Here is a 12,452-nt window from a genome sequence, read left to right as displayed (position 1 = left end):
TCTCTAACTCATTCAGAACTTGTCTTTAATTCCCAGCACTTTTCCATTAGCATAATGTAAAGTCTTGGCATAAAGTACTTGTGATGGAAACATTTCCCAGTTTCTTCTAAGTTTTGAACTTGGGGGAAGCTCTAATCTATTTGCCTGTAGTTTTAAAGGGCAGTGCAGACAGTGAGCACACAGCTTTTGTCTGTGAGCTGTCTGTGCAGTACAATTTAGCTGAGTTTTAAAATTCTTGTGCCAAATTAGATTTGCCTGAAAACTGCACTAATAAACTTAAATAACCACAGTTGCTTGTGACCATGCTTTTTGACCAGCATTGGCATGGAGTTGTCCCACCAGTCTTCCTTTTCCCATTTAAGCATTGTCAAGATGAAGGAATATTGTAAGAAATTCAAAATTTTCGCTTCACTATCAGGTTTTAAGCAACTTGGAAAATTCTGTCATTTTGCATGAAGCAGGTGAGTTTGTGATAGCTGTGAGCAAAAAGTAGATATATTCCACCAGTAACCATGGTCATTGGTTTTTAAAAGTCCCATTCAAATGACTCATATCTCAATATTTTTAGAATGTTTAAAGCATATACTTCAACTAACCCCGCAATAAGCAGTAACATCTTTTCCTCTTTAAGAATAACTGTACATCATTCTCTTTTGTTCTTTACTTTAGGAGACAATTTTTAGCCTACACTAGCTCTTAGCCTTTGTTCTATACCTTTTATGCAGTAATCTTTGATGTGGAGCAATGCTAACTATCTTCTGAAAACCTAATTAAACCAGAATTTTCCTTATCTATCATGGCAATAATATCTTCAAAGAATTCCAACAAGTTAGTTAAGGTTGAATTCTTTTGCTTCAAGTGCCTTGGGATGTTATCCCCCTAACAGAGAACTCTTCAAAATAGCTTTTGATAAATTCTGAAAAGTCTTCAAAAGTCATTGTATCACCATCTCATCCTACCTCTACCATGTAACCTTTTTGATGATCGACCTTAAAATGTCTGTCTTTGTTGTTTTATATAAGGATCCCACTGTAAGTTAGTGAACTTCATAACAAAAATAAAATACAATAAAATGTATGTTCGAAAGTTCTCTTTCTCCTCATACCTACTAATGCTCATGGATATTGGTATGATTAAATAAAATTCTACTAACCAATTACAGTATCTACCTAACAGAATATACTCTTTCCGCATTGGCATTGAAAACTGATTCCTAATAGAGAGCAGTTTGCTTTGTATTTCCTCTACAAGGGATAGAAATGTAATAAAGATTTAGTAACTATTATTTTTAATCCAATAGTAACGTCCTAATTTTCTTTTTTTTTTTCAAGATGCCAGTCAAGATGCAAATTCAATATATAGATGGAGTAAGAGCATTTGGATTCCTATAAGGTCTTGGTATTGACATGTCATTAATTAATTTTTGTTTTAATCTAATTTTTTAAAATATTTTCTAGGTTTTGCTTTTTTTGTTTGTTTTTTGGTTTGGTTTTTTGTTTTTTTCCCATAACATTCTGGAAGTCCCAGCTTGCCAAATCCTTTCTCACTTGGATAACCAAAAGTGTACTGTAAGTTTACATTGTCCTGGAACAATTTAAATTTTCTTAGTAATTTCACATGCACTGATGCAGAACCTACCCAACACTTGCCTCTCCTGAGCTAAAGGTCCAGCTGGGCTGACTCCATTTCTGCCGCTGCCTGGTCTGGCACCTCCCAGCACGTTGTGTCCTTTCAGTTCCCTTTCTATACCTTCCACATTTACAGTAAGGCTCTATGCCTCCATTAGCAATGCGTGAACCAGACATTTTTGCAACCGTGCAAAGCATGGCTAACAGGCACAGTTTATACAGTGGTGTCCAAGGAGGACCAATCCCTTATCATTGTCCCTGTTTGAGGGCTTGCAACAGCCCTGTTCTCTCCTCTGCTGTGCCAGGGCACAGGTTGGCTGGGCTTGTAGCGGACTCCATGCCTGATGACTGCCATGGCATGGATGGTGTAACTTTCTGTTTAAGCATCCCATAGGAACTTTAATTATGCTCTTTAATTTAATGGTACTTTCTAGTAATTTGCATGAACTAAATAAAAGCTGTGAATAAATCAGGGGTATCTTGAATGGAAAACCCAGTTTTGAGGCTAACGTCTGTTTTGTTTAAGTAGGATATACTTTTTGGCAGGTTTACAAGCATGTGTCGGACAAATGTTTTACAATAAAAACATTTTGCTACGATCACAGGCTGATAGAATGACAGATTATCATTTAAGAGACCCTTTGTTCTGACTCCTCAGATGTCTACTCATGTGCTTCCAGTCTAAGATTCATTTCTCTCCGAAATTGAATTCATATGGGCTGGAGAAAAAATCCATCCCCTCATTCTTCTACTATGAGGTCTTTTTCTTTCCCCCCATGACTGATTTTCATAGTCCTGTAACTGATTTTCATAGTCTGAAATCATAATTTTATATCTACAGTGAACGTAGCTCAGAGCGCAGAAGAAGTGAAGCTCAGCCCCAGGAAGCAGGGAATTGCCTGGACTGCCTGTGGTGTGCTGCATGGAGACACCCCTGTCAACTTTGAAAGGGGTGCCTTGGACACAGAAAGCAACACAGTTGCTGCTTCACAGAGGGGACTCCCTGCTCTCATCCCTCCTAACACAGACCTCAGGCACAGAGATTAATTAACAGCAGGCTGCCGAGGTAGTGAAATACTATACCTACAAGAGTTGCCTGCAGTCACAAGCTGCAGCAGAGCCGGGACCTGAACCCAGCCTGGAGTTCCAGTCTGGTGCCTTTTACGACTTCTTTCTCTCACACGACTATTTACATTACTGACCTTTGGAAAAAAACCAAAACCCCCAGATATTTATATATACTCATATTTGCACACAGGGTTCTTGCTTGTGAAACATCTTTAAAACCTCTGCGGTCCGAAGGTCTCTGTAATCCCTGGTGTGTCCAAGGGAAAGCACTTACAGAAAATCAGAATCTGAATTCTCCTAATGTTTGCATAGAGATATAACCAGCCTGGCAAATCCTGTTTTGCTGCATTACTTCCCTTTGGCACAGAATAAAGGAATCTAGGGATAGCTGCTGGGTGTCTTCGAGGAAAAGTAAGAGTAGCAAAGTGTGAAGGTGGTAACAGTGGCTTACTTTTTACAGGTATTTCAGGCGCACAGTCTTGATTGCTCTGTACTGCAGACCTCAAGCTAACCAGCCTTGAGAGGAGAGCACTTCCAAAGCTTAAAAGTGGTTTCGGCTGCCTCAAACAATTTCAGTTAACCATACTCTAGACAAGCGGGCTAAATTCATTTATGGAAGTAAAACCACTATTACTTGTTTTTCTTCTTCACTCAAATGTATAAAATGTTAAATTTGTTGCCTTTATTAGCTTAAAATTGAAATTTTTAATTCACTTTACTGATCTTAATGCCTTTCTTTGGATATCACAGTGTGTAAAATGATTCAGCTAGATTCTGCCATCAGAGTAAGTGCCTGGTCCTCTGCAGAGCACATGTCCCTTTTTGCTAAGTAAATATTACCTGTTTCAGCCTAGTCTGCTGAGCCCAGTCCTAGATCACCAGCCTCCACCACCAAATAAAGGATTTTGTCTTGGAGATGGCACCGTGGAGGCAATGATCAAAACCAGCATAGCACTCCCTCAGTTTCTGACAACCCTAGGGTCATTAAAAGCCACTGTAATTTAGACGAGACCTTATGTCCTCCTGGAAAGTGAAACTGCTGTAAACCCAGAAAAGTGACATAAATGATCAAATTACAAATAGACATAAGCAAGAATAAGAATGATTTATCTCTTGAGTTTTCAGAGGTAATACATCTAGTAGGATTGTTTCATGACATCAATAGGATGTGTTGCCCTTTTACAGTGTCATCTAGCATAATTTAAACTGAAAAAAATTTGACTACGTCTGAAATTAAGGGATAGTTTCAGTTATCTGCCTCCAAAAAGCTTTCTTAGGGAATTCTGTACATGGCTATGTTATCAGTTCACATGCAACGTGAACTGATACAGAAATATATGTAAAATAAAAATACTGCACCTCAAGACTCCAACATTCTAGTGAAGCGTATGGTAGTCTGGAATGAAAAAGATCTTCCTTGTGTTGTACAGAAGCCCAAATGCACAGATGATCTCTGTGTTCATACACACACAGCAAAATCAAAATACAGCTGTAAGGTCTAATTTTAGGGGCCACTAACCTTGATCACACTCTTTTAATAATCTTCCTATTTGGGAATTCAAAGATTCAAGAGGGGCATAACCTTGAGGGTTTTAACAAGTCCTTGAAACTACTATTCACAACATGTCATCTGATTTTAGAAACAATATTATCAGACTGCACTGGTAAATAGCGGCTTGACCATGAGCTCTTTCTCTGGTGTAAGTACAAAATTAGGATGTCCTGGAAGCTGAAATGTTGTCTTAAATATAAACAACACATAGGGTTCCACAAGGATGTTTTAGCTGGAAGAAATGTGTTAGGAGTCTAATATCACATTCCTGCATCAATCATAACACAGATAAAAAGCAGAAGTAAAAATTGTCCATCCTTCAAATCTTCTGCCAAGCTACCTTTCTTAACAGTTCATCCATCTGAAAAGGATCTTTGTTAGAGTTTTCTGGTAAATAAATGAGGAATTACCGAAAAAGTCACAAAATGGACCTCATGCTTGAATCTTATTTCTTTGCCTTCAGCATTCCCAGCTGAATCTCACCAAATTAAAGCTTTTTATACATTTTGGACCAGCTGCTGGTTTACAAAACTGCAGAATCTGCTACTTTCAAATGTACTAATTATTTGAAACCTTCTTATGTGACAGCTGACTCAGAGTAAGCAGACAAAAAGTATAATTAAACAGTAACTCTTCATGTAGCTTTATGCAGTTAGAGAAACCTGTGATATGTAAAAAGAATTAAATAAACCAAGTGTATGCATCTATTAAAACATAAAGCATAAGGGAGATCTTAGTCCTGTCGTGCAGAGGCACAGTGGCTCCACCGCAGCATTTGAACAACACCCTGCACCACCAATCTGACAATGTTTAGGACAATCCCCGGTATTTCTGCAGTGGAGAATAGAACTAAGCTGAGCCCAGGACAAATTAAACCTTAACCCATCATATACAATATTCTCAATTGCTGTTAGAATCTGTCACTTGAGCATCATCTGCAGTTTTTGGTTTGGTTGTGATGGCATAGATGAATAATATTCCAGGATGGTGATAGAGGAAAGTTCCACAGCAAAATCCATTTCCCTATCATTTTTCTACCTTATGACCACAGCTTTCTACAGTCCCTCCCACATAACTGCTCAGTTGTATTTCAAAATCAGAACTATTCCCTACATTCCTGGGTAGCACTTTCAAGGTTAAACATAAACCAGAAACCAACACTGACTATCATTAAGCATTCCTGTGCCAAATACCTTGCTGAAGCAAAACGATAAAAGCTCAGCACGTCATTTTTGGCAGGTATGACTGTGGGGTTTTTTTTGGTTTTTTTTAAATGCTTCTATTAATAGTGTTGTTTTACTATAGTCTCACAATTACTTTTATTCATGTATATAATTTCTCTTTGTTTAGTCTTGTGAGCTATTATTTCTGATTAAGTCCCATGTCACATACCAAAAGATGGCTGCAGGAGTTGACAGCTCATTATTATATATTGTAATGAACTGCTGTGGAGCTAATGTGATATCACTTGAATTGGCAAAATGCTATGTGAAATCTAACTCTAAAAGGCAAAACCAGACGCCTATTTACTCATATATTTTCCCCACTTAACCAGTATGAGCACAGGCTCTGCTGATGGACTATAGTTCGGTTTCTGCTTCCTACCCAGATTTATATCTATTAGCACAGACTGTTCCCGTCCAAGAGTCAAACACCTTCCCACTGATTACTTTCTTCAGTATGTAGGGATGTTTTTTCCTTGCTACTCTTTTCCAGGGGCTCCAGGCACTCCAGAAAAGGGTGGAAAGGAATGAGCAGTTCATTGGCCCTAGTCCATGCAGCTACAGGTCATGGAGCTGAACCGGCTTTCAACCAGTGCATCACCCATAGAGTAGTTTAAACTCTGTTTTTGTAAACCCCCCCCACTCATTCCTGAAAAATCATGAGGTTTTCTGAAATGAGTTGAAACTGGCATCTGAGATAAAACCACAAAACTAAAAAAATTTAACTAAAGCCTATGGGAATAGTATAGACATGTATGGAATGATATACCATCAATCTTATATGTTATACCTTGCTGTTTCTGGTTCTTTCCATACTCTGATGCATTCATATCAATTACAGGCTTGAGAACAAGAAGGAGTATATGTCTCTGGAGCATGAACAGATTTGATTACGCCTCTCCAGTACTCAGAAGTGACGTGCATTACTAAGATCTTTCCCAATCCCATTCTTTCTCTTCTGAAATTTGATTAAGTGAGAATAGTGTCAGTACATAAAGTACTTACCAGTGCAATCCATTCATTTTCTCTCCTTTGATAAGTACAGTATTACCATAGATTCATGACGCAATGGGTTCTGCTTATGCAATAAACCCCACCACCTTATTCATCCATTTTGAGTCCAGCAAGGATGTGCAGATATAATTTCCAAGAAAGGCTGCAAGACACAGGCAGAACAAGTCATAAAAAAAGCTGGAATTCAGTTGGTTTCCTCTCCAAGGAGAGTAATTGAGAAAGATGTGATTGCCTTTGTGTTTCCCAACATTTAAACAAATTTTCCTTGTCTTCTTTTTAAAGGCTGCTTAATATAACAAAGGGGAAACACTAAAAAACACTAAAAAATATTCAGAATCTTCCTGAATATTTGAAATAGTTTTAAACATTTTGACTAGAGTCCCTCAAATCTGATAATCTTCAACAGGGGATCACTGAGATCCTGTTTAAAGACAATAATACTGTGATAGAAGTGTGACTTCACTTTTTCTGTATTATGTTAAAGAGGTTGCAAAGGTGTGAAAGGTTGGCAAACAAGAGTTTACACAGATAGTTTCTTTAAAATACTGATAAGAAATATTTAAAATATTTCTTATGAAAATAGCCAGCCAAAATAATAATTAAAATGTGCTCAGATAATTTCTTTAGAAACAAGAACAAATGAATCTTGGTATAACAAGGATTTTTTCATCTCACCTTTCTGATAAAACTAATCCTGGTTAAACAAGTCAGTTTAAGCATTAAAAACCAAAGATAATCTGTCCTCTTCTCCCCAAGAGCTCTTTCTCTTTTTTCTACTCTTCCAACTACAGACACTCTCTTTATCTCTCCAGCAGATCAAACAATATTATCAAAATCGGAAAGACCTCTTCTCCAAGGGTTTTATGTGGTTCTTCTCCCTGATGATGTTTTGAAACACGCCAAATAAAAGCAGAATTTCCTTGCCACAGACAAATCCCCCAAAACACCACTGGAAAAAGCTAAAACAGAGATAAAAAAATCTCTTTAAATTGTGGGGGTTTTTTCCTTGCAAAACTCTCCACTGTAAATCAACCACAATAGTTCACTCTGTTTCTAAGAGATATCTCAGTTGTTTCTTCATTGACTATTTTTCCCTTAAAAGAAGGAAAAAACATGTCTACTTCACACTTTTTCACATGTTTTGTTGTGATTTTCTAAAGCTCCCAGCAATCTTTGCAGACTTAGTTGTAGAATTTGTGTAATTTAGAACTTTGTTGAAAAATAATCCCAAAACATTACTTTGTAATCTGGAGGTCTTATTTTATACACCCCTGTTACATATCCAAAAAACTTTTGAGACTAGTAGCACTGATTTTGGAAGCTTTTGTGACTACCTTTAAAGACCCAATTTTGGTTGTGGACCAGAGCTTTAGAAAATAAAGTTTATCTTTTGAAATAAATTCAATATTCTCCTTCTATACATTCTAATTTACATTAGCTTTCTGTTTTGTTCAGGGATGTTTTCTGTTCTTGTCTGCTTGTTCATTGCTTGCTGCAGTGTCAAAAATTAATCCCTATGCTTTTGAACATTGTAAATCACTGTTTATGAACTGTCATGCATAGGGAAGATGTTTTCTTGTTTGTTATTCTTCCTATTGAAATCAACATTTGAACAACAGCAATGAAGAAAGATATTTTGACTTCTATTTAAAAAATACATATATTCACCTAACTAATCCTGTTCTCATTTAGCTGTTGTTAACCAGAATAACTCAGTTGATGCTTCATGCAGTGTGATGCATCAACTATGTGCTGTGTGAAATAAATGCTGAAGAATTTGATCAAGGAAAAGCATATTGACTTAGAAAGTAGTTGAGTTTCAAATGCAACTAGTGGGACATAAGAGGAATAGCAGATGTAGCTCTAATACTGATTTTGTCCAAGAGGAGAAGCTATTAGGCAGTCAGTAGACACTACCCTATTCCTGTGAAGCAGACGTGAGTTTTCTGCAAAACACCTGTCTGGCTAACGCTGGCTGTGGGCTGAAATACCTGTGACAAATATAAGCATCTGTTTATGAGCAACTGTTAATCCACTATCATGTAGGATATGAGATGTGATTAGCAGAAATTCATTGTGTAGCAGAAAATTCCAAAATTACAAGATCACTTAAGGAGTATAGAATATGTTCTTAAGCTTTTCTTATCCCTACTTAGGAAAAAATAAAAATAGATTCTTGCTAAAAAGTTCTGATTATTCTTCTTGATATAAAAGTTGATGTTGACTACATCTTTTGTGATGGTATTCATGACCCCTTTATTTGATTTTTTTTCCCTACTTCTAAATGACCTTGTTAGGACAATGCAATTTAAACTAGTTAAGTCTAGTTCTAATTTGATCTAGTCCAGCTCACAAGAGCAGAAATCCATCTGTTCACCTACTTTACATGTGAAACCATTACACAACCTAGTTTTGCATGAAATATTAAGCTTAATATACTCTTAAACATCCCGAGGCTGAAAGGAAACCTGAGCTTGTAATAAAATATGGAAATAGTTGATCTGAACATAATGACTACTGAATAGCAGTCCGATATGCTGCATTTTGTAGAGGACAGAAGTATGCATGTAAGGTGTAAGGACATCATGAAAGCATAACATTTTCCATTTGCCATCTAACAAATGGTCAATTTACGCTATCCTGCTGCTTATAACAATGTGGACAGATGGATCACAACACAAGAGAGATCAGTCAAACAACTTTGTCAAACTGAACAAAAGTTGTGATATGACTAATTTATAAGACCAAATATATATAGTGACCATTTTGAAAATATAAATTAATGTAACAATATTACTTTTCTTTAATAAATGATCTGGTATTTAACAGGATCCATACTTTTGACTTAGCTTACCCATCCTATAAAAGAATTAGTGATGACAAGCCTTTGCAGCCTTTATTCTTTCCTACTGTATTTAATCTTATTTTATAATCTTCAGACCATTGTGAAAGAATTAAGAGTTAGGTTGCTCTGAGACCAGAACTGATTTCTTACATTGCTAACTTACATGGAATGATCTTTGTTGGTTTTAACAGTAGTCTCCTGAATGCATCTTCAGCAAGTAATAGATTTTTACCAAACTTTGGGTAATGAAGTACCAGAAAGACAACCTTTTCCAAACATGATGAAAGGACCAGAAAGCCACAGCAAAAACAAATTCCTAGATGAGAAGCCCTTGTGACTGAGAGGGAAAAATTCAAAAGCAAAGCATTTCAATTCTTTAACCCATATTGCTATTTTAAGTATTGGCATCTCTGGACTGGAGAAGGTCATTTTAGAAAGAGAAGAGCATCTGCTAAATTGAGAGCTAGAAAGACAACCAAAGGTATTTATGGTAGTTTTAATAGTATGAAGTATGACCTCCACAAAATCTCAAGAATCTGCAGGGAAGCACTCCAGACTCTAATTATTAACAAAGCTTCAATTACAACCCACACCACATGCCAACAGTTGTCAGTGGCTACCATATCAAAGATACTTAGTGAGCCTACAAAGCTGTTGTATAAGCCTGGTTCTCTGTACCCCAGTTGTCAGAACTTATTTATTGTTAATATTACTATGATACCACTATAAGTATTTAAAACATAAAAGAAAGATTTTTTTGCCAGCCATGAACAATGATAGATATATTTGACCAGATCACAAATGTAGTGAACTGTCCAGAAAGACAGAGGAAATACAGTATTTTGGTTTGAATTTTGAACTCCAGGTTAAATTAATGATTTTAATCCAGACTTGCTTTTCTGACATCTACTATCTTCTAAAAGCCTCTACATTCACATGTATAAAATGACTTCTGGAAAAGTATTTTGCATTGTTCCCAAGTTAGATATAATAATTGGATATCATATTTTAATTTGTGGTTACTGAAATGACCATATCTTGAAAATCTGATAACCCTGTCCTACACAAACCAGAGTGGCCAGTTGGTCTGTAGGAGTTACCGCAGCCACCTGACACTGAACAAAGAAGCCAATAGGTAAAGCATGAATTTAAATAAGGATTCATAAGAGGTAAGCTTCATTCAGACATAGAAAACTGTGGACCGGAGGAGAGTAGAAGCAAATGAACCAGCTTTCATAGTAGGAGAAGTCCAGTTTAACTGCTGGCTGATATCAGCCAAGACAACACGAATCTCCTTCCTGAACATGGTTGCTGTACCCTCAAAGATTCCTTTGAGGAAAGGCAAGTTACCTTTTACTTTCAGGATGCTGTTGTTTTCTTAAATTATCTGTATACCTTTGGATTCTGTTTTTAGATAAAAGAAAATGCTACAGTCAGAGATCTGTGAATAGCCTGTGTGTAAAGTAGAAATACTCACAACTGTGTGAGGATCCTGAGAAGCATAGGTAAAGGGTCTCTCTAAAAAGCCTATGCTGGACTCTGTCAGGTGGTTGTATCTCAAAGACCTAATTACGAGAAGAGGTAGTAGGCAAGGGTTCACACTTGAAGAACAAGAAGGCCCACAAAAAGTAAATGTCTCATGCTCGTTGGCTTAACTTGGAGATTTTCAGTGAGTGAATTTTGGTGAGAAATCAACCCTGGTCCCAATTTAGTGTTAATTCATTATGTTAAAAGGGTGACACAATGTCTGCCTACATTCACTTCTGTGTTCCATTCACCTATATTTTACATGTCTATAGTTTTTTCTAATGCTGTAAAGCTTTTTTTCTAATAAGAATGAATGACCTCACTATAACCTGTAAAGTAAGCATTTTATCAGTCTTTTATAGGAATCTGATGCACTGGCTGATTAGACTGACCTGGTATTACACCCAATAGAGATGTGGTGGAACTGAAAGCAGAACATTGATCTTTTCTTATGACTTATTACCCTGTGGCTTTTTATGGCAGAAAGTCAAACTATTTAGCTTGATTTTCCATTGGTTTATATCCTTTGTACATGTACCTCAGCCTCAGAAGTTTGCCTACCAATCCCCTCAATGTCTTCAGATCTATCCTCCAACATCTTTTCTGAGGATTCTCAGAATTTCTTAGCAATTCTAGCTGCTCTTTTCTCCATCAGTTGTCTGTGAAGGACCTAACATAGCTTGGCCAGCAGCTAATATGCCAAATGGCTCATCAGTAGGTAAAACACAAGAGATGACTAATTAACTTACACTTTTTCTCAGAAAGACCGAAAACTGGGTTTCTCTTCTCTAGTCAGGTATCGGTTTTCATGAATTTTGTATGAATTTAACTATCTTTAAGATTTTCATTCTTCCATCACACCTGTTTAAATTAGCCAATTAGGTCAAATTGATTGGAGAGGGTTTGACACAGAAGATGTGATTGCAATACACCATGCTTCCAAAGGAATCAGTTAAAACCAAACCTAATCTAAATGAAATATAAAATCCATACACTGAGGAATATATTAGTCTACACTGAAAAAGTAGAAATAAACTTTTGTGGGATTGTTCCTAACACAACCTAATACTTAGTTCTTTCACTTTCCTTTGAAACTTCTGGTAATTTTGATGACAGAGTTACTGAATGCTTTCTTTCAGTCTTCACTGGCAAGTCTGGCCCTCCAGTTTCCCAGACCCTGGAGGTAAGAAAGGAAGTCTGGAGGAAGAAAGGTTTTCCCTTGGTCGAAGAGGATCATGTTAAAGATCACTTAAGCGAACTTGACACCCCAAAATCCATGAGCCCCAATGGGATGCACTCCCTAGTGCTGAGGGAGCTGGCAGATGTTACTGCCAAGCCACTCTCCATCATCTTTGAAAGGTTGTGGAGGACACGAGAGGTGCCTGAGGACTGGAAGAAACCCAATGCCATTCCAGTCTTCAAAAAGGGCAAGAAGGAGGACCCAGGAAACTACAGGCCTGTCAGCCTCACCTCAATCCCTGGAAAGATGGAACAGCTCATCATGGAGGTCATCTCGAAGCAAGTGGAGGAAGATAAGCTTATCAGGAGTAGTCGACATGGATTCACCAAGGGGAAATCATGCCTGACCAACCTGA

Source organism: Falco cherrug, chromosome 3, assembly GCF_023634085.1.
Source record: "Falco cherrug isolate bFalChe1 chromosome 3, bFalChe1.pri, whole genome shotgun sequence".
Lineage (NCBI taxonomy): Eukaryota > Metazoa > Chordata > Aves > Falconiformes > Falconidae > Falco > Falco cherrug.
Note: the sequence above shows the minus strand (reverse complement) of the source record.